At 46.4% G+C, this 22422-nt stretch overlaps 1 protein-coding gene across 1 annotated transcript in view; it reads right to left on the bottom strand.

Annotated features, from left to right (window-relative positions):
- SYN3 (synapsin III) overlaps nucleotides 1-22193 on the bottom strand; it is a 451793-nt gene extending 429600 nt beyond the window's left edge. Inside the window, exon 1 of the mRNA XM_063074911.1 lies at nucleotides 22121-22193. The gene's annotated coding sequence lies outside the window, so the exon portion shown is untranslated. The remainder of the gene's footprint in view (nucleotides 1-22120) is intronic.
- Nucleotides 22194-22422: the final 229 nt, after the last annotated feature.

The raw sequence follows: 22422 nt of genomic DNA, 5'->3' as shown, positions 1-22422 counted from the left end.
TTTATAGCACGTAATTTCCAGTCTCCAGCCTGGATGATCCATGATGCTTGCTGGGCAGAGGGAGGGCGTTAGCAGCGACCAGTTCAGAGTTAGTGCTCTCTTCCAACCCACTTGGAATTACAATAACCATGATGATGATGGTTGGGGTGGGAGGCGGGGTTGGCTACCACCTACTGAGCCTCTTTTAAGAACCAAGTACTGCTCAGATGGTCCACAGACGATCCCCAACCCCCACAACAACCCTGGCCAGGAAGGGCTATCACTCCCATTTTACAGATGAAGAAACTGAGGTCCAGAGATACTAAGTAATTTACTTGTGATCACTCAACTTCATATGATAATTACAGCTCTGCCAGGCACTGCACAGACACATCAGCTCATGCCACCCGTCCTCCAGCCTCACGAGGCAGGTGTGCTGTTATTACTCACACTTTACAGGTGTGGACACTGAAGCCCAATCACGCCAATACTGTGACTCATACTCAGGCCACCTGGCTCTGGTGGTCATAGTCCTAACCACTAAGCAGCAATGCCCTTCCAAATGAGGATTCACACCCAGGTCTGTCTGAGGCCAGGGCCTATGGGTTTTCCATCACATCAGGTGCCTCAGGTCTCTGAGAGCCTGGCTTCCTGGGTGCCTCAAACTTAGCTCACTTATACAGAGGTACCTGGAGCTCTCCAATCCCTGTGCCCTGACCCCCACACCATGGTTTTTATCTCTGTTCCCTCCTCTGGCTTGCCTTTCCCTATGCTCTTCTACTTTATTCAGCTGGCTATTTTTGACTCACCCTCACCAAGCATATCACCTCCTCTAGGAAGGCTTCCCTGACTACTACTCACTCATGGATTAGGACTAAGTGAGCTTCTCTGTGTTCCTGAAGTGCCCCAAGCACACCCATCACTGTGGGCTTGGAGGAAAGGTACCAAGTCTGGCTTTGGGCTCACTGAGTTAGAGGCAGCAGCAGATGGAGCCAGACACCCAGAGTCAAAGAGAGACGCCTGTATTGCCAAGATCTCCCGCTAGATAAGAACATATGGTGCCAAACAAGTAGCTTCCTTCCTAGAGACAGAGGGGACCTTTTGGAAGGCTTGCTCAGGCCTGAGACATGCTGAGAATGCAAAGAAAGGGACTAAAATGAGGGGGAAACACCAGTCACCTGGAACATCTGGATGAAACTATTGACAGGTAAGAGAAAGAGACACAGAAAGAGATACAGATGTTTATGGAGAGAGACTGGGACAAGAGAGACAGAAACAGAGACACATAGACAGAGAAAGACAGAGATAGAGATGGATAGGGAGAGAGAAACAAAGAGACAGAGATCTATAGAGACAGAGAGAAACAGACACAAAGAGATAGACACAGAGAGACAAAGACAGAGGAAGACAGACAGAGACAGAGTGAGATAGAGACAGACACAGACAGACATATAGAAAGTTGGAGAGAGACATACACAGAGAGATAGAGACACGGAGAGACACAGAGAGAGAAATACAGAGACAGACACACACAGAGAACACGCCGCCGCTGGGCACCAGGTGAGAGCACCTCAGCATCCGTCTTCCCACCTGCAGTTGCCGCAGCCCCCTGAGCCGGGCAGCCTGGCGGTGCTTCTGGAGCCAGGTGCTGCCTTACTGAGTACCTTAGCGAGTTCCCTCTGATAGGCGTCTTCAACTCTTCATGTCCAAAACTGAGCTCCTGGTGTCCAGCCACCCCCCACCTCAAATTGCTCCTTATCCATCGTCCCATCTCAGGAAATAACCCCGCTCAGCTGCTGAAGCTAGAAACGTGGGGTCCTCTCGGATGCTCCCGTCCTCGCCCCCTCCACACCCAGGCCACCACCAACTGTTATCTCCAGAACAGCCTCTGAATCCATCTACTTTCAACTCGATGGTTCCCACTGGGGTCCGAGCCACCGTCATCCCTCCCCTGGACAAACAAAGCTGTCCCCTGCCCTCCCTTTACTCTCCATGTGGGGTACTCTGGGTAGAATTCACGCTTCCTCCATGCCCTGTGGAGCCCTCTTCTCCTGGCTCGCTTTGCACATCCACACCTGCCTTCCTCCCGTTCCTCAGCAAGCCAGCCTCATCCCCTGGCACCCCGCCCCCGCCCACCCTCAGGCCTTTGCGCTGTCCCCCCCGCCCTGCCCGAATGTCATTCAGCTCCCACCTCCAAGGTCACTTCCTCAGAGTTCTCCCCTGACCTCCCCATCTGTCGTTGCCCCAGCACCCCCGCCCCCCACAAATACATGCTTCTTCCACTACCCTCTGTAACAGCCTGAACAGAAGTGACTCCATTTTGTTAAACCTTTGAATTGGAAAACTTGTTCTCTCCTGGAACCCAGACCACAGAGCCTGCAGCTAATTGCCAGAACACAACGACTCTCGCTGTCACATTGGACAAGATCATTAGAGAAAAATTATTAACCCAGATGGCCATTCTTTACTAGCTACTAACCTGATCTTATTTGAGAATAACAGAAATTGAACCCATTGAGAAGAAAGCATGACGCTGGCCAACTCCCACCCCGGAAGTTCCTTGATGATTATGAGAAACAATCATGCATGTCTGCATGTCCCTGCTTGGTCACCGTGAACCACAGACCCCTGTAAAACCATTTAGCAAACCTGGAAGAGGGGGAGATGGTCTTTGACAGACAAGTCCCCCATTTCCCCTGGCTGCTGCCAGCTTCCTGATTCCCTTCCTTACACCAACACCTGTCTCTTGATTATTGGCTATTAAGCAGCGAGCAAAGGGACCTTTGGGGTCTCAGTAGCACTGCAGCTTTTTGACTGTGTTTTCCTTTCCTTTTTTTTTTTTTTTTTTAGCAGAAATGGCTTTATTTCCCCCATGATGGTATTGGCCTAAAAAGAAAGTGAGGCCAAATAATATAACAAGGATTTATTGAGCCAACATGTCGATTATATCTGAGGAGACACATAGATCAGGTAGCCCTGAAAATTTGTTCTGAACAGGGTCAGCAGAGCTTAGCATTTTATAATGACAAGAAGGGGGAGAAACCAAAGCGGAGAGAGAGAAGGATGGAAGGATGGCCGTCCTAAACTTCATGGCTTTCTGGTGCCATTATGGCTGCTTCTAAGTAAAACAGTCTTATGATAACACTTTTTAGGACGGGGGACGTGACTGCTGGTTTATCCCAAATATCCCAAGGCACTATAATTTAGCTGACCTGGTCAGAGCAGATTTCTTGTTGTTGCTGTTATCACTGGACACTGGGTGATCATCTGTTGGAAAACTCTGGGTCCCCATGAGGTCATGTACTCTGCCCTGGGTGGGGTGGACCTGGGAGGGAGACGCCTGTGAAATAACACAGAACCTCGCACTGGGGCTCGCCTGCTCCTGTGAATTGTTTGCCTGATGGGCAGACTGGGCACAGACAAGGGAACTGACTTGTCCAAGGTCACTTGGCCACACAGAGGCAAGGCTGGGGCCAGAACTCAGGTCTTCTGAGTCTTCAGCCAGGGATTTTTTCTGCTTCCAAAATTATCACAATTAAAATACAAGATTCCCAGGATATCAGTGTGTACCTGCTAGTGAGCACTCTTTTACCCAAGGGCACAACTTATCCTCCTGTCAGATATGCAAAATGCCACTGTCTAGTTTTTCAGGTTTGCCAAGAATGAAAGGGTCTGACAACTGTCTCATCCTGACTCCCATGTTGCTTAAAATTCGGACTTAGGCCTAGACACCAGAGCCTAACTTCTTCCCTTCCTACGTGGGACATGACTTTCTGGGAATGAGCCTTTCCAGGAACAGGGAACTGAAATGTCTACCTGAGTTGATCATCAGTGCTTTCAGATGAAAGATTTTTGATCAAAAGAGGGGAAATGATAACCAAAACAACCTGCTCTGACCAGGTCAGCAAGAAAACAGTGCCTCCCAAGATCTGGGATAAGTCAGTAATCACATCCACCTGTCCTGCAAAACATTGTCATGAGACCATGTTACTTAGAAGCCATTATAATGGCACCAGAAGCCATTATAAATATAACATATAATATAAATGTAAATATAAAATAATCTAGAATACTTCTTATTACCCATATCCTAGATACCTGCATGTAGGATGTAACTTAGTAGCAATCTCAAATTTAAATGTCATGTACAACCAATAGAAAACCTGATGGAATAATTAGGTGGTGCTATTTTTCTCTCTCTCCTCTGACCCTTACCCCTTCTTGTGATTATAAAATGTTAAGCTCTGCTGGCCCTCTTTGGAACACATTTTCAGGGCTTCCTGATATATGTGTCTCCCCACTTGCAATCATCGTATTGTCTTAATAAATCCTTGCTAAATGTATTTGGTGTCAGTTTCTTTTTAGGTCAACACTAGTCATTCTCTTTGCCCTCTCCAGACAGGGAGCACTTTTCTCCTAAATAACCAAATAATAATAATCACCATGTGGCTGACTGCTTACTCAAGGACTGAGCTAATGACAAGCACTGTCTCATTAGTCCTCACAAAAACAAATGAAGCAAATACTATTATTAACCCCATTTTACTGATGAGGAAACTGAGGCTCAGGAGACTTCAGCAACTTGCAGAACATCATGTACCAGGTAAGTGACAAAGTCAAATCTTGTATCTGGCTCAGTCTAGTCTATATGGAGATGCGTCCCTTCAACAGCTATGATACACTGCTCTGCTGCCCAGCCCTCCTGTCTCCTTCTCTAGAGCCAAGCACTAACAGGATAAATCCCTGATAACCTGGTGCCTAGTGAGCAGCACTCTGTGGCAGCCTCTGCAGTGTCCTTCACCTTGGAGGGCCTGAGCACTGGTTCAGCAAATGCTGGGAACAGCAGGCCCAGCTGCAACTATGGGGACACATTCCCCTCCTGTAGGCCAGCAAGCTGGCAGCCTTACTGCTGATGCAAAGGAGCAGTGTGGGTAAGGCTCCTGCGTATGTTGTTACTAAAGGAAGCTGGGTGGATACCACCACTGGCTCCCTGCATGACCCCAACAATAACCATGATGGTGACAAGGGTAATAATAACAACAACAATAATAAGAGCAACGGCTAATGTTTATATAATGCTTCTTAAGTGCTAGATACTGTTTTAAGCATTGTTCATATATTAAACCAATTGGTCCCAACAGTTGTAGGGAACCATAATATGCTATCCCAAAATATGCCACTTTGGCATAAGGATTGTGTTGAGCTGAAGGCAATAGAGAAGCAGATACAAGACTCTTCTCTCCCCTCCCTCTACTTGTCTAAAAGCAGGACATAAATCTGCAAAAATGTCTCCGCCTCACCCCACCTGCATTACCAGGAAGGACAGAAGTTAATCACAGGAGACAACTTTAAACCCTTATCAGCCCAGAGGCACCAGAGAAATACACGTAACAAACTTTACTAACTAGCCCTTATTGTCCATCAGTTTTCCCATATATTTCCCTTTCCACAATTTGCTCTCCTAGAAATTCAAAGTCCTTTTCCTTTGTCTTGTCAATTCTCTAAAAATGTATTGCCCTTTTGTTAAGATGCTATAAATCCCAAGTTCTAATCACTCTTTGAGTTGCTCATATCTGAGTGCTTCCAAGTATATGCACATTGCATGTGTTAACAAACTCTGTTTTTCTCTTGTTAATCTGTCTTCTGTTAGTCTGACTTATAGGGCCTCAGCCAGTGAACCTAAGATGGACAGAGAGAAAAAAAATTTTTTCCTCCCCCACACAATTCCTTATTATGATCCCTGCTTTACATGTGGAGGAAACTGAGGCCCAGAAAGGGACAGTAACTTGCCCAGTTGTCACAGCTGTTGGATTCCACTGGCCCAGAGGGCTTGGCTCCAAAACCTGAGTTCCTCCCTGCATTATCAGTACCCTCCTGACAAGTCATGCCATGCCCCCCCTGCCCACCCTGGGGTCTCTTCTCTCATTTGTAAAATAAAGGGCTAGATCCTAAAGAACTCAGATGCTTATCTTTGATTCTCACTTTCAAGGGGAAGAACCAGACCCAGAAGTGGTTTATTTCTCTGTCTTCCTTTATCCTGACTTCTAGTAACACTTGTCAAACTACCTTAATAATAACACTTATTGGATTCTTGCTACAGGCCGGGCCCTTGGCTAAGCACTTCACCTGCATTCTCCTGTACTCCTGGCAATCCTGTGAAGAAGATTCTCTTGTCTTGATTTTATCCTGAAGCATCCAAGGCTCAGAAAGGTTCAGTAACTTGCCCGAGGTAACACATCGAGGAAGCCACCAAGCCCTAACCAGGTGGGTCAGACTCCAGAGTCCAGACCCTCAACCACAAGTTTTGCCTGTTCCTCCTTCCCCCTTTTCCATGCAACTGGGTCCCCTCCCAGGGCAGGGAAGGTGTTACTTGAACCTCCAGCTCTAGCAGGGGGCTGAGAAAATGCTTGACAGATGGACAGCAAATTAACAAAGGAATCAGTGAATGAAAGGCAGGAAAGAAGAGGGGAAGAAAAAGGAAGGAAAAGAAAAAAGAAAATTATGACTGAAGGAAAGAAAGAAGAAAATGAATGCAGGGAATTAATACAGTCATAAAACTGAATAAAGGAAAGAAAAAAGAATGAAAACAAAAGACCCAGAAAATGAAAGGAGGAAATGGAAATGGATTAAAGGAATACTCAGGCAAACCCGTGCCCTGCCAGCTCCCTTCTCAGCAGGGGCTTCCCGCCTCCCGACTCCCCACCCAGAGCTGCTTTCTGAGCCATGGACAGTGGCTGGGCTTTAGCCAAGCGGCAGTGATGCCGCCTTAGGCCAGGCACTATGATACCTAAGGATTGATGACATGCGGCAGGCAGAGGGAAGCCGAGCTTTCATGCCCCGGCGGCGTCAGATCTCCACCAAAAGATCCCAGCCGCTGTCACTTGCAGGCAAGGAGGCTTTTTCCAGCCGCTGCGGCAGCTGCCTGCTCCAGCTCCTGCAGGGAACAGCCGTTCCTGCCGCACTCGCTGCTCAAACTGCTGAAGAAGAGCTAGACTCACCCACGCTCTCTAGAGCTGCTTAGGGACAGAATCATTCTCAAGAGGAAACCACAGAACTTGGCGTGACATGGGGCCCCGTGATCATTCCTGTCCCCAGCGTGCCACTGCACCTGTCCCCAGCATGCCACTGCACCCTTCTTTGCTGAAGAGGCAACCAGGAGGGGAGGAAGAATCCAGTGATCCTGCAGCCTGACTCTTGGTTGTCCCATTTTACAGAAAAGTCAAGTTAGGAATCTTGTTTAGGAATCAGGTTAGAATGCAGAAACTCTCCCCTCCCTAAATTGTGCCATGATTAGCTGAGGTAGTGCTCCAGGAACCCCTGGAGAAAGGATCCCTGAACTGCAGGGGGGAAGCCCAGGGGCTGTTCTGGGGCTTCTCCTGCCCCCAGCCTCAGGACTGTTCTGCAGAGCCTGCAGCAGCTGAGCAGAGCCTTGGGGGGCTGGGGGTGGGTAATCCTGCTTCACAGATTCCAGGTTCACCTCCCAGGGCCCCTTCTCCATAAAGTCTTGTGATGCCTCGTCAGAATCATCATCAACATGATGAGTATGTACAATTTAGTGAGTACTTTCTGTGTGCCAGGATCTGAGCTAAGAAGGAGGGTCTCCCTCCAGCCTCACGGCAGTCCTGGTAGATGAGAATCACCAAACCCGTTTTATGGATAAAAATACTGATACTCAAGAAGGTGAGATGACATGTCCAGGGTCGCCCCGGAAGTATGGCATGGAGCCAGGATGCAAATTTAGATCTGCCTGACCCCAGAGCTCATGCTCAAAGCTACTATTCCAAGATGCCTCCAGGTAGGTGTTTAAGCCTCTTTACATATAGATTTATGGTAAGTTCTCTCGCCTCCTTTAGCTCTTTATTCAAATGTCAGCCCTTCCTTCAACACACCTTCTCTTCTTTGCTGCATTAATTTTCTCTGTAATACCCACTGTCATCTATATTTTACTTTTTTTTTTTTTTTTTTTTTAAAAGATGACCGGTAAGGGGATCTTAACCCTTAACTTGGTGTTGTCAGCACCACGCTCAGCCAGTGAGCGAACCGGCCATCCGTATATGGGATCCGAACCCGGGGCCTTGGTGTTATCAGCACCGCACTCTCCCGAGTGAGCCACGGGCCGGCCCCTATATTTTACTTTTGTAGTGTATTGTTTCTGTGCCTTCCTCCCTGCTTGAATGGAGCCCCTGTGAAGACAAGAGTGTTTATTTATTTCTTCACTGTCATGTGTCCAGCACTGACCATAAGGATTGGCACATAGTAGGTATTCAAAAGATATTTGTGAATCAGAGAATTAAGTGGCTCCACCTCTTGCATTGTCCATTGTTCTAAATGTCACTAGATTATAAACTTTCGTGAGGAGAAGGGTGGTATCCAATTCACCTCTATATAGCCCCGTAGGGAGAAAAAGGACTTATTCTGGGTGTGTGGATACAAGGAAAGGGATGCTTTGCTACCCCCTTAATGCCCCTCAGCCCCTAGCCCAGACATGCATCCTCTCTTTCTTGGACCACTGCAAAACCCTCTCCACTGGTCTCCCTGCATCCAATTAGGTCTTCTTCAAATCCAATTCCATATCACAGGCTGTCAGAGACATTCTTCTAAAATACAAATCTGATCATCACAGTTGCTCCTTGATGTATGTCCAAGCTCCCGCCCCCCACAGCCCTGGAGACCCTACCAAGCTGTGCCGGCTTCATCTCCTCCCTGGGGGCCCTTGTATGTTAGTTCACTGACACTTATCCCCTTACCTGCCCTGCAGTATAATGCCTTTGCACATGCTGCTCCTGCTTCCTGGAACAGCATTCGTTTTCATTCACTTCTGGGTCCCTCCCCATCCCATTGCATTAGTAAACTCCATGCACCTTTCAAATCTTAGCTCAGATATTAACTCACTCAGAAAGTCACCCCACAACTCACTTCCTCCCTCTCCCCAAAATGTTCAAAACTCTCTCTCCCAGATCACTTCATACTCCTGCACATCCTGAAGGTCTTTTGCACAGCCAGCCCAACCACCCAAATGCTATGGACTGAATGTTTGTATCCCCCAATGCATATGTTGAAACCCTAATCCCCAATGTGATGGTATTAGGAGGTGGGGCCTTTGGTAGGTGATTAGGTCATGAGGGAGGAGGCATCATGATGGGGTTAGTGGCCTTATAAGAAGAGACAAAAGAGCTTGCTTCCTTTCTCCCCACTCTCAGCCGTGTGAGGACATGGCAAGAAGACAGCCATCTAGAAACCAGGAGAAAGGCCCTCACCATTACCCGACCATGCTGGTACCCTGATCTGACACATTCCAGACCCCAGAATTGTGAGAAACAAACGTCTGTTGTGTAAGCCACCCAGTCTATGGCAATTTGTTATAGCAGCCCAAATTAACTAAGACACCAACACAGTTGAGAACCTGGAACTAAAGGGGGGAAAAGTCTCCCGGTCCACCTGTCTACAACGCCACCTGTGTACAATACCTCTCTAAATCTTATCCCTTTAGTCAGTTGATTCTTCCTTAGGAAACACTATGCCTATATGTGATCATTTGCTCTCCCTGACTTCAGCCAAATGGAGGCAGTAAATCAGAAAGAATTTTGCTGGAGTAAAGTACTCTGGCTGCTTGAAGTAGGAGAAGGTGCGGGGAGGGGCAGACAGATTAAGAAGAACTCTAAAAACATAGTAATCTACTAATCCAGGGACATTTAGTATAAGGGCAAACAGTCTCACATATAACACCAACCCTTAAGGGCAACATTATATTTGTCATCATGATATTTCAACACTTTATGTTGCTCTTTCAAATATCACAAAAGATATACCATATTGTCATTAAGTAGACAAGAAAGAATAAAAATAGAAAGTTTCATTGTGCAGTATATGCAGGTATTGAAACAACACCCTGTACCCCACAAATATGTACAAGTAAATGTTAAAATTAAAAAATAGATAGTTTTAACTTAAAGGCTAAAATCAAAAAAGAAATCTTCATAACATAAATTAGTCCTATATGTACTAACTCTAAGAATAACACATAAAACAGTTTCTGGTCCATAGTAAGTACTATGTGTGTGTTATTGCTGCTACCACTACTACCAGTTTTCCTCCTCATACTCTGAAGATGCCCCTACAAAGTTAGTGTAGCATAATTAAAAGCACAATCTCCAAAAAAAAAAGAATTACCTTAGTTAATATCCTAGCTTTCCTATTTCCTAGCTCTGTGACTTGGGACCTGTCATTAATCTTTCTGTACCTCAGTTTGTGCATCGTAAAACAGGGATGATAATGCTAACTCATCCAGAGGCTTGTGGTGAGAATTAAATGAGTTAATCCATGTAAAGTGCTTTCAATTATGCTTGGCACACAGTGAGCATGCAATAAACCAGTAGTTATGCAATAGACTAGTGGGAAGATGCGGCTCTGACATCCTGGGAAAGTAGGCAGGATGATGTGCAGAAAGGAGAGGCAGAGTCTGTGAGCTTCAAGGAAGTGGTACCAAGTACAGGGTATCCTTCTGCCAACCTCTGCACACACCTACCCTGGCAAGCTTGTTCACCATACCAGTAGCTCTCCTCAAAGGTGCTTCATTGTATGAGACTTTGAAAGCACTACAGACAATCTGGACACCTAGCTCTTGGGCTCCCTGGTACAATTCACCATGGTGGCCCTCTTGTTAGTAACTCGGGAGCTGATGAATTGCTTCAATCACTTTAGACTCATTGAGGACAGGAAGTCATATGATTCTCGTCCCATCCCTAAACAGACTCTTTGGTCAATAATCATGATCACCACCAACCATGCTTATTCTAGCCCCCAGCAGTTCTTTTTTATTCTTCCAAGCCTTTGCTTCTGTTTTTCCCTCTGCCTGGTTGCCCTTTCTCCAACTTTCTCCAAGTCAGAATTTTTACTAAACACTGAAATCCCATTTCAAACATCACCTCTGCTGGGAAGTCTTCTCAGCTCCCCCAAGAGTTTCTCATAGAGTGGTTGACCATCACCTACGATTTGTGGTGCTTGCTAACCATAGACCTCCCACTTTGGAGGTGGGGGCCTAGCCACCTGCATTTTAAGCAACCTCCCCAGTTGATTCTTACACACATTAAATTTTGACAGCAGCTGTCCAGAGAGATGGGCTTGCAAACTTTGCAGTTAGTAATTTCTCCCTTACCTGTGCTCCCCTGAGACCTTCCACATGACCTCTGAGAGCACACACGGTCGTATTCCAGGTGAATTGTATACAGTAAATTTCCTCTCACCAGACTGTGAGCTACTTGAGGGGAGAGGCCATGCCTGAGTTATATGTACAGTCTCAGCACCTCCAGATGTGTTGTATGCTTGGCACGTGGTGAGTGTGCATTCTTGACTCCTCTCTCCCCTCACATTCCACATCTCATTCATCACCAAGTTCAGATGGCTCCACTCTCAAAAGATTTTTTGACTTTGACCATTTCTCACCTCTTTCACCCCAATGACCTTAGTCCAAGCTACCATCATCTTTGCCGCCATGAGCTTCTACAATGGTCCACTCCCTGATGCTTCCACTTCCACCCTTCTCCCTACAGCTTCCTTACCACACAGCATTCAGAACGATTCTTTAAAAACATGTTACATATTTGCAAATCACATATTCAAGAAAGCACTGGTATCCTCAAAACTCAACAATAAGAAAAATGAAAGCAATTTGAAAAAAAAAAAAAAAAGGATAATAGAGCTGAACCAACACTTCACCAAGGAGGATATAAGGATGGAAAATAGATACATGAAAAAATACTGAATGTCATTAGAAAATTAGGAAAATGAAAACTAAAACCACAATGAGATATCACTAAACTTAGAATGGCTAAACTAAAAATTACCAGCAATGCCAAGTGCCTACAAGGATGTGGAGCAACCGGACCATTCATACATTGCTGATGGGAATGCAAAATGTTACAGCCACTTTAGAAAATAGTATGGCGGTTTCTTATGAAATTCAATATAAACTTAGCATATGTCTCAGCAATCCAGTTCCTGGGTACTCAGCCTACAGAAGCAAGAATGGGTGTGCACATGAAAATCTGAACACAAATGTTTAGAGCAGCTTTATTCATAATCCCCCCAAGTTGGAAGCAGTCCAAATGTCCTTCGAGGGGTGAATGGACAGACGACCTGAGGTATGTCCCTACATCAGAATACTAGCCAGCAATAAAAATGAATGGACTATCGACACACACCACAGCATGGACGAATCATTACACTGAGGGAAAGAAACCAGCCTCAGAAGGTTACATGCAGAGTGATACCATTTATATGACATTCTTGAAAAGACAAAACTATAGTGATGAAAAGCAAAGTTGTAATTGCCAAACGTTAGAGGCGGGGAGTTTGTGGTTGATTATGAAGGAGCACAGGAGGAAGTACTTTGGATGATGGAATTGCTCTGCGTCCTCATTGTGAGGGTGACAGCTGCATGTATCTACACAAGTGTTAAAAGTCATAGAGCTGTACACCAAAACAGTCAATTTTACCATATGACAATTTAAAAAATAAAATCAGTTAAAAGATTAAGTCAAACCATGTAAGCTCCTTGCTGAAAACCTTTAACTTAGAACAGAATCCAAACTTCTTTCAACAGCCCATGGGTCCCCACCAGACCTGGCTTTGGGTACCTCCCCAATTACATCTTCTCTACTCTCCCTTCTCATGCTTCTCTACTCACCCGAGGATCACTTGCTGTTCCCTCTGCCTAGAACTCTTTTCCACAGGTATTTCCAAAACCCACTCCCAAACTTCACGGCTCTGCTGAAATATTAACTCCTCAGAGAGACCTTCTCTAACAGACTTTTCTGTAATGGCATCTTCCTGTGCCCTGATACTGTATCATTTTTCTGTATGGCACTCATTACTAAGTGACATCATAAAATGTATTTGTTTTGTGGTTACTTTCTACCTTCCCCACCGGAATATAAAATCCTTGAGGATAGGGACCTTGTCTGTACTGTTCATCAATATGTCCCCAGCGCCTAAATGCTGCCTATCACAGGATAAGAACTGCATAAATATTTGTTAAATGGATGAATGAATAAACCCTAGAGATGAACACTCAGTAATGAAGCTCCCGATGCTTTGAACTTGGAGCCATACTTTGGTTCAAAGGTTTCTTTGTAGTAACCCTTAAATCACCTACCCACTTAGCCCCTGAGTGAAGCAGTCCCAGCCCAGAATACTTAATTCAGCTTTGAAAATGCATTCAGTTCAATATCTCCTTCTATGTGCAGCTTTCTGGTGCTTGGTTTGCTAACTGGCATGAGGATGAGCTAGGAGGGGGCAGGGCTGTAAGCATATGTGCCCTTACAGTAATGCCACGTGAGCTTTCTGAGGGCTTGTAGAAAGCTATCTGGAAGTGCTACTAATGTGAGCAAAGAAGTTTAAATGAGATTGAATTTTTAAAAAAATTAATGACACTTCTCTGCAACACCTTTCCAAAGAAAACAAATAAATCAGCCTTGATAGAACATCTACCCTATAGGTTCCAGGCACTCTCTAAAGGTCTCACTTAATCCTCCCATTCATCCTTTGAGGTTGGTCCTATTAGTTCCATTTCTACAAGTAAAAAAACCAAGCACAGAGAGGGTAAGTAACATGCTCGATGCCACCCAATGATAGGTAACGCCTAGAGTTTTGAACTCAGGTCTGTGTAGCCTCCATCCCATTCTTTTTCGACTTTGGACTTTAGAAGCAATATTCAGGGGCATTGGAGGGAACATTGCACAGAGGAGCTAGACATGCCAGCCTCAAATAGGAGAAGCCAACCCGGACACAGGTGACCAGGTTCCCCTCCAAAACTTTTCAAAGACCAGCATAGATAAGTCTGCTAAAGCAAGATGCCAATTGCATTCCATCAAATATTTCATGAGTTCCCACTCTGTAACAGTTCCTGAGCTAAGGATTTCCACATATATTATCTCATTTAATTTTCATTTAAAAATATCCGTTAACATGTATAAAAGTATTAGAGGAGGTTTTCCCAAACAGAATGGCATAAACTCTGCAAGCAAGCCAGAACACTTGAGAATTTCCTGCCCTCCAGACCATGCCAACTTGAGATTTCACAGTAACCTTAAAGAGTTGCACCCTGGAAACATGCAGCTTAATTGGGAAGACAAAGAACAGAGACTGCATGTCATGTGGCAAGTGCTCTTACAGATGCATAGATCAGATGCCAGCCACACACAGAGGGAAAGAGTCAGGGTCTCGGCCCATCCATTGGGAAAGATTGCTGACCTAGTAGCTAAACACCTCATGAAACACAGCTTGCATCCCAAGGCTCCTTGAGGAAAATGATCATGTCTCATCCTTGGCTTGCTTCCTGCTGTGCAAATCTCAGACACCTGTCACAATGCCAAGTGCAGAGTAGGTGAACAGAGAGTCTAGCTCCAATCTTTTGGCACTGAAAAGGGGTCTGGAGGTGAGAATAACTAAATTTAGCTCATCCACAGGTCTCAAATGATGGTCGTTTTTATCTTTTAACTCATTCACAATAATACAATTTCAAACACCTAAGACATGGAGTCTTGGTCTCCATGTCCTGCCATCTATCAGCTCACCAAGTGACATGGAACAAATCACCTAAATCCTCTGGACCTCCATTTTCTCAGCTATAAATTGAGGGGCCTGGTTCAAAGGACTGTAGGATCTCTTTCAGATCCAGGATCCTCCGGTCTTCTGCAGTCATTCCAGACAGTAAACTGGATAATCCACAATAATCTGGATGAGCTTGTCTATCTCAAAATTAGTGCATGATTTCTAGTACAAAGAAGAGTATGCAAGAAAGCAAAGCAGACAAGGATTCCAGCTCCAGCCCCCCCATCACCCTGCCGTGCACCACTGCCCCAGTATATTTACTGCACAGGTTTAAATGCCAGCCTTAACATTTACCAATGATCTTGGGCAAATCACTAAGCCTCCATCAGCCTTGATATTCATATCTGTAGAAAGGAGTTACTTCCACTCACTTCCAGGGATCTAGGGAGAGTGAAATGAGTTAAAATATGGGTAAAGCACCAGCACCCAGAGGACACATGCTGCCTGTCCCTTTATTCAAACATTCTTTACCCATCAACCCCACTTAATCACCAGACTCAGATTCCAAAGGCTTATCACTATTCAAAGCACAGAGGCCAGAGCTAGATGGTCTCTAAAAATTAGCTAGTCCAACTCCCTCCTACCTCTGTGATTTACAAGTGAGGAAACTGAGATGCAGAGAGAGGCTCAGTGACTTGCTCGGGGACTGACATGTTCTTCATTAGCAAAGCCTGGCCTAGAACACAGGGTGGCAAACACCAATGATCACACAGGACACAAAGAGAACCCTTTGTAGGCTCCACTCTCCCTAAAGAAATTGGGAAAACCTTACTTATCACCAAATGCTGAAGTATAAAAACAGCAGAACTCTTTAAATAAAAAGTGTTGCAAGAGACAGGTAGCATCATAGTATGAGTATGTCTACAAAACGCAAGAATTTCTTGAATTACCTATAAAATGAAGGCCAAGGTCTCTTCCTCAGAGCCTTTCCCATCCACTCTGCTTCTCCCTTTCACACCCTCTCCTCTTTTCAATTTACATCTTGAGGCGGACATGCTTACATAGGGACATGCTTACATAGGTACATGCTTACATAGGGACCTTTTCTGGACAAGGTAAGAAATTTTAGGCTGGGGCAATAATCCATGCCCCATTAAATACAAACAAGAAAACTGTCACAATTGAGCTATCCATGATATAAAAAGAATTCCTCTCCCCAACCCTAAGAGCACCAGCTTGGGACACCTAGGTAAGTGCCCAAATTCATCAAGGCACACTGATAACTCAAGGATCAGAGACTCTAAAGTCCCCCCCCCCCATGACATGATTAAAATCCCCAAGACCATTAGGGAGTTTCTTGAGAAACCGCAGCCCAGAGCCTACCAAGGGCCACCAGGCTAAGCTGGAGCACTGAAGAGAGAGTCCAGACAACATAAGGAGGGGCCTGGGTTACAGCTGGCTCCAGAAATACAGCGCTAACCTGACTGGGCTTCCCTCCTGCCCAGATTCCCAAAGGAAAGCATTTATCTTCAGGGAGCATTTGACAGAAAGCTACACCAGAAATGTGCTTGTTTATAGCTCCTGGTGAGCACACTCCCCGGCCGCTGTCTGCCAGGACTTGGCAGGTCCTAACCCAAACCTCACACTTTACAAACAGACCAGAGAGGGAGACCTTCATGCCCAAGCTCATATCGCGTGCCAGTTGCAGCCACTGGATTGAGCTTGTACCTGACCTTCAGTCTAGGGCTGTTTCCTCCCACGGCTCCAAGACCCTTCCCCACCAGGCTCACTCCCTCTTCCCAAACCCTGGGCTCACCTCCTGGTTCTGAGGATTCCGACAGCTTGAACAATGCTCAGAAGCAGGTGGCACTTTGGCAATTCATTCAGGGGGACTTGGGGCTGTGCCCATCCCCAGTAGCAAGGGCAGACTGCAGCTCAGAACTTCAAAAGGGCTGTCTCTTCTCTAGAGAATCCTCCTCCACCCCCTGCCTCCCCCCGTAGTACTACAGGGACATGTGCTCTGCTTGGGAGGAGGTAGGGAGGAGAGTGCTTTTTACTGGAAGAATCTACTGGACCCTGCTGTATACTCACAACTAGCAGAAGAGAAACAGAGAAAGAGAGAGAGCTCTGCCCGCTGCCACAGAATTATTAACCCTTGTGCTCCAGCTCTGCTCCATATACAGCTGAAGCAAGAGAAACAATACATTTAACCAATCGAGTGCCAACCAAAGACATTACATCATCGGTCAGCACCGTCATTGGCTAAAAATTCCTAGAAGGCAAATCTGCTTCTAGGTGCTTAACCCTTTCATGCTCATGATAGCGAAGAGTATTTGGTCTAAACCAATGGTTCTTGAACTTGCTTTTATCAGAATCATCCAGGGTGCTTTTTAAACAAACAGATCACTGTGCTGCATCTTAAACCATCTAAATCAGAACCTTCAGAGGAAGTCCGGATATCTGTATTTTAAATAGTGTACAGAGTATGGAGATCACTGGTCTACTCAGAACCTCTTCTTCTCCAAATGAGATAACATCTTGCTGAGCATTTATAATGTGCCCAACACTTTCCTACATCATCTTACTTATTTCCTACACTAAGCAAGAAACATTACTGGTCTCATTTCATAAGTATAAAAAGTAAGGTTCAGAGAGGCTAAATCACTTGCTCAAGAGATGGAGCCTTGCTTTGGAGGCCAACCTGTTTGCACCCTGTCTTTGAAGCTCCAATTTGAAGTCAAATCAAGCCAGGTGTTTACTTATTGCCTCCAGGATTACTGAAAATAGAGACCCTTTTGTTGAGTTGGAAAATGCCAGTCGTCTGTGAAGAACTGGGAAATGAAGACAGTGGTGAATTCTCAGAGCAGGTGTTCAGAGATCACCAACCCTCCAGAGAATCACTCTCTGTTTCTCAGGCTCATTTCTTTGGCTTTTGCTGCAAATCTCAGCTTAACCCTCACTTTCTCTAGGAAGTGTCCCTAACCCCCAAATGTGGGGTAAGGTGACCCTGCTGTGTGCTCCTAAGCTCCCCTGTCTCCGTGGCTGCAGTTGCTTGTTTACTGGATAAACTCTATGAGATTAGAGCCATGTCTAATTTCTCCACTAATATGAGCCCACACAGTGCCTGGCACGTGTGAATACTTAATCATGATTGAAAGGATGAAGGGAGAGAAGGTGTTGGCTGAAGTTTGAAATGGCATCACTGAGATGGGAAAGTGCAAAGGACTGGAAGCCTGGAAACCCCCACGAGCAAACTGTCTGCTTTGGGGGGTTGGGGGGAGACAATAGCACTGTCCTATGAGTAGTTACGAAGATCAAATTAAAACGGGACCTCTACACTCCCTCTCCCTAGAACTCATCCATTTTGTTGACTGACACCTAAGTGCCAACAGCTGCCATATTTATATCTCCAGGGCAGACCCATCTCCTAGACTCCAAACTCATAACCATGCTTGTCTCCATGTGGATGTCTTATATGGGCATCTCCAAGAGAGTATCTGAATTTTATCCCCTAAGCACAACCTGCCCTTCACCCAGTCTCCTCCATTATGTGAACGGTGCTGCTGTCTAACTAAACTTCTTTTTCCAACTTTGAAATCTACATAACACAAAGCTAACCATTCTAAAGTACACAAGGCAATGGCATTTACTATGTTCATAATGTTGTGCAAAGCACCACCTCTGTCTAATTACAATACATTTTCATCACCCCAAAATGAAACCACTTAGCCATTAAGTAATCACACCTCATTCACCCTTTCTTTAGCCCAGAGCAAACACCAATCTGCTTTCTGTCTCTATGGATTTACTATAATGGACATTTCATATAAAGGGAATCATATAATATGTGACTTTTTGTATCTGGCTTTTTTCATTTATATTTTCACATAATGTTTTTAAGATTCATCCACATTGCAGCATGTATTAAAATGCTTCATTTCTTCATTCCTGGTTTTGTAATATTACATTATATATACCACATCTTGTTTATCAATTCACCCGCAGATGGACATTTGGTATCCAGCCAATCTTAAGCCATAAGGTTGGCCATCATCCTTAATCTCTCACTTTCCTGTATTCTCTGCATCTAAGGTATCAGCAAGTCCTGTCTATTTTACATTCAAAATACAGCACAAATCCTTCTACTTTTCTCAAACACCATTGCTATCCTCTAGCCCAGACACCACTATCTCTCTCACTTAACTCCTAATCGGTGACATGATCCCATTCTTTCTTCTCTCTAATCCATTTTTCACTGGGTAGCTGGTGGGATCCTTTTAAAACATAAACCAGATCATCCATTCATTTAAGTAACCTTTACTGAGTACCTTTCTCCATGGGGCTTTCCTTCTAGAGGCATGACAGACAATAAACCAACAAATATATTATCCTATCAGGTCATTACTAGGCTTACAATCCTTCAATGATTCATTGCACTTTGGGTAAAATCCAAACTCAGCATGGCCTCCAAAGCCCATCTACTTCAATCTCATCTCGGGCCACTCCGTGCAACTTGCCCATTATACTCCAATCACGCTGGGCTCCATTCCTCCACCTCATGGTCCTTGAGCAAGGTGTTCCCTCTGCCTCTTGATCTTGGTATTGCTGGAGCTTTCTCATCCCTCAGATCTCAGTGTAAATATCACTTCTCTAAGTGACCTTCCCTGACTACCCCGCTAAGCAGATCCGCCCTTCATTCATTTCACACATTCGAGAAATATACGCTAAACACTGTGCTGGGCTCTTAGGATAAAGCAACATATGATCCCCTGGAGTCTGCAGTCCAGTGGGGAGGACTAACAACAGGGAAGTAAAATAGATAAACAAGTGCTATGAAGGAAAAGAGAGAATAAAAGGAGGGGACCTGCTTTACACAGGATGCTTTAAAAGTCATTTCCAAGGAGATTGTATTGAAACTGAAGGATAAGACAGAGTCGACTGGGCAAAGGGCCTGTTATTCGCTATCACATGCTGGCTATGCAGTGCAATGTCTCACCTTCAATGTGCTTTTGAAGAATCAAAGAATTTAATGTCTTTGTCTCCCCTAATAGACTGAGCTGTATCCCCAGCACCTAGGACAGAACCCACCATGTAGGAGGCACTCAATGCATGTTGATTGAATTAATAAGTGGATAAATAAATGAAATGGATGATTAATCAATGAATCCACCAATAAAAGCACTTCATAAAGTGCAACAAATCATGCAGTTGTGAGTGATTGTTGTTATTATTATTATTATTTATGGCAAAAGTATATCGACTCTGTTGGGTATTGGAAAAGACTAGGTTGACTGTAAAATGAGAACAGAAGTGACTAACCTGGAGTATTACTGGAAAACTAGGAGAGACTGTATATACATAATAGGCACTCAGTAATGGGAAACAGTAGTCAATGTGTCTATTAGTATTGAGGGCTCCTCACAAAAGCTGATTTACTCAACTCAAACTCCAAAATTGATTTTCAGATGCAGTTAGGAAATTTAACAGTGAAAGAAATGAACACTTTTTTCAGTGTCTGCTATGCGCCAGGCACAGTATAGAGCACTATCTCATTGACTTCCCAAGCCATCCTGTGAGGTAGCATCGTGAATGCTGTGGTGTAACTCTCAACCCACCTCCAAGATCCAGACAGTCTTCATTTCCCATGCCCAGCTGCTGGGAGTATTGGCTGCCCACAGCTCACAGCTGAATCCCTCTTTAGGAATTGTCCTGCTGAAGGGACACTCAAAATTATGCCCCCTCCCTGAGGCCAGTCTGCACCCCCCATTGGCTGGTCAACATGGGTCTTCAAAGGTCTGGCCCCCTTGTCTCAGGGGGTGGACTGAGGCCTCTCTTGCACTGCATCACAAATCAACTTCTCCCTCTGCCCAACCCTGTCTTCCTCACCACTCACCCCCTTGGGGAGTGACATCACTCTCCAAGAATCTCCCTGCACACAAATCTCAGAATATCTGAGCCTTTTCCCAGAGAACCCAACCTATGATAGGTGGGTATGATGATTTCCTTTTAAATCAGAAAACAGAGGCTCAGAAAGGTTGGTTATGTCCCCAAGGCACATAGCTAAAGTGACTGGTCTGACTTCCCAGCTAGCCCTTGTTATTTCTACTACACCAATCTACACCCAGCCCTGCCTCCAACAGTTGAGTCTGGGTCTCTGTGGAACAGAAAGGGGAGCCCAGGGAAAGGCAAAGCCCACACAGAGGGCCAGAAGATGAGAAAAGGAGAGCAGATGCACCCTTCACAATCCTCCAGAGGCCATCCCTGATGCCAAGATTGAGGTCACAGGCTCTAGAAACAATATAAAAATGACGTACATGTTGCAGAAGAAAGCATCACATGGGCAACACCTCCCAAATCCATGCCCAGGGCTCCTGGGCAGATGCGGCTGCGGTAAGGGGCCAGTGCATTTGTAGGCAAGTCTCAAAAAAAGTAACTACAACTTACCACCTTTCTGATACTCTGGCCTCCAACCATTGTCCACAGAGCTGCCAGAATGACCTGATCAGCATTTTTCCAAGGCCCTCCTTCATCACAGAAGAAAATTCTAAATATTCTAAGGCTGAATTTTAAGATCTGTGCATGTTTTAGCCGCCTGCCACGTTGACAGCTCATTTCCTACCCACACAAGACCCCATCCCACTCAATTATCTGATGTAGGGATTATGTATCTGATGGTCTAGGTCAGGACACAGACACTTTCAGTTCCTTTACCTTCACACAGGAAAATCTATCTGGAATTCTGCTATTGATCAACTCCCCCCCCCCCCACACACAGTTTTCAGCCTGGTAAACCCCCCTATTTTTCCAAGTCCCCACTCAATGGTCACCTCCCCCCTGAAGCCTACAAGGCTCCCTCACTGTCCTCTCCATCTCAGGTCCTCCGCACTACACTGCACTGTAATTGTTCCTCCTACTGTCTCTCTTAGCCCCAGGGGCTCCTCCAAGGTCCTTCTTCTTGCCTTAGCACCACTAGGACTTGGCAGAGTATCTGGCAATCAATAAGAGCCAAAGAGGTGCTGAATAAAAACACAAGACGCCGTACCCAGGGCGAGTCTCTGCTCCTAGCTCGGCCAGGGAACCGCTCTGAGATTTCTTGCTGAGCCCCAGGATGACCGTAAATAGGAAAGGACATGACAAATCTGACCCCTGACTCCATGGCAGCAGGTCAGGAGGGGTCTGAAGACTCAAGGCAGGTGCTGGAAGCCGGCGCAGAGCAGAGGTCCGGCCACTGCGGTCCCCGGCTCCCTGCAAGCTCTTTCCCGGGCCCCAGCGCTGGGTGGAGACAGTCTTAGGAGCCACGATCTTGCGCATCCTGGTTCCCGGCCCGGCGGGCAGCCCCCGCGCGCCGACCCGTCCGTCCGAGGGTGCAGCCCCGGGGCCGGGCAGCAGCAGCAACCGGCGGAGGAAGCGTGGCGTGCGGCTCCTCGCCTCCCTCCCGGGCCCTCCGCGCGCCCGCGTCCCGCGGGCACAGAGCCGGAGCTCCCGGGGACGCAGTCCCGCGCGAGGACGCGCCAGCAGCCCCCGATCCGGATGCGGGCTCCCCGCTGCCAGAAACCCGGCAAAGTCTACTTTGTCGCGGCGCGCGTCTTACCTTGCGGGCCGCCGGGAAGCGGCGCCGGGGGTGCCTCGGTCGCGGTGCCCGCCTGCGTCTCGCCCGGGATCCCTCGGTCTCTGTTCCCCGCCGCGCGCCAGCGCCTCCGCCCGGAGGCCCCGCCTCCCCGAGCCGCGGCGCCCCATTGGCTAGGGCAGCGAGGCCCCGCCCCGACCGACCCCGCCCCCGCTCAGCCCCGCCCCGGTGGGCCCGGTCCCGCTCAGTCCCGCCCCCGCTCAGCCCCGCCCCTTCCACACCGCGGCCCGGTGTTCACCCCCCAGCGAGGGAAAGTTGCTTCTAGA

This window comes from Cynocephalus volans, chromosome 12 (assembly GCF_027409185.1).
Source record: "Cynocephalus volans isolate mCynVol1 chromosome 12, mCynVol1.pri, whole genome shotgun sequence".
Lineage (NCBI taxonomy): Eukaryota > Metazoa > Chordata > Mammalia > Dermoptera > Cynocephalidae > Cynocephalus > Cynocephalus volans.
The sequence above is the reverse complement of the archived record's forward strand: the minus strand, read 5'-3'. Positions and strand labels throughout refer to the sequence as shown.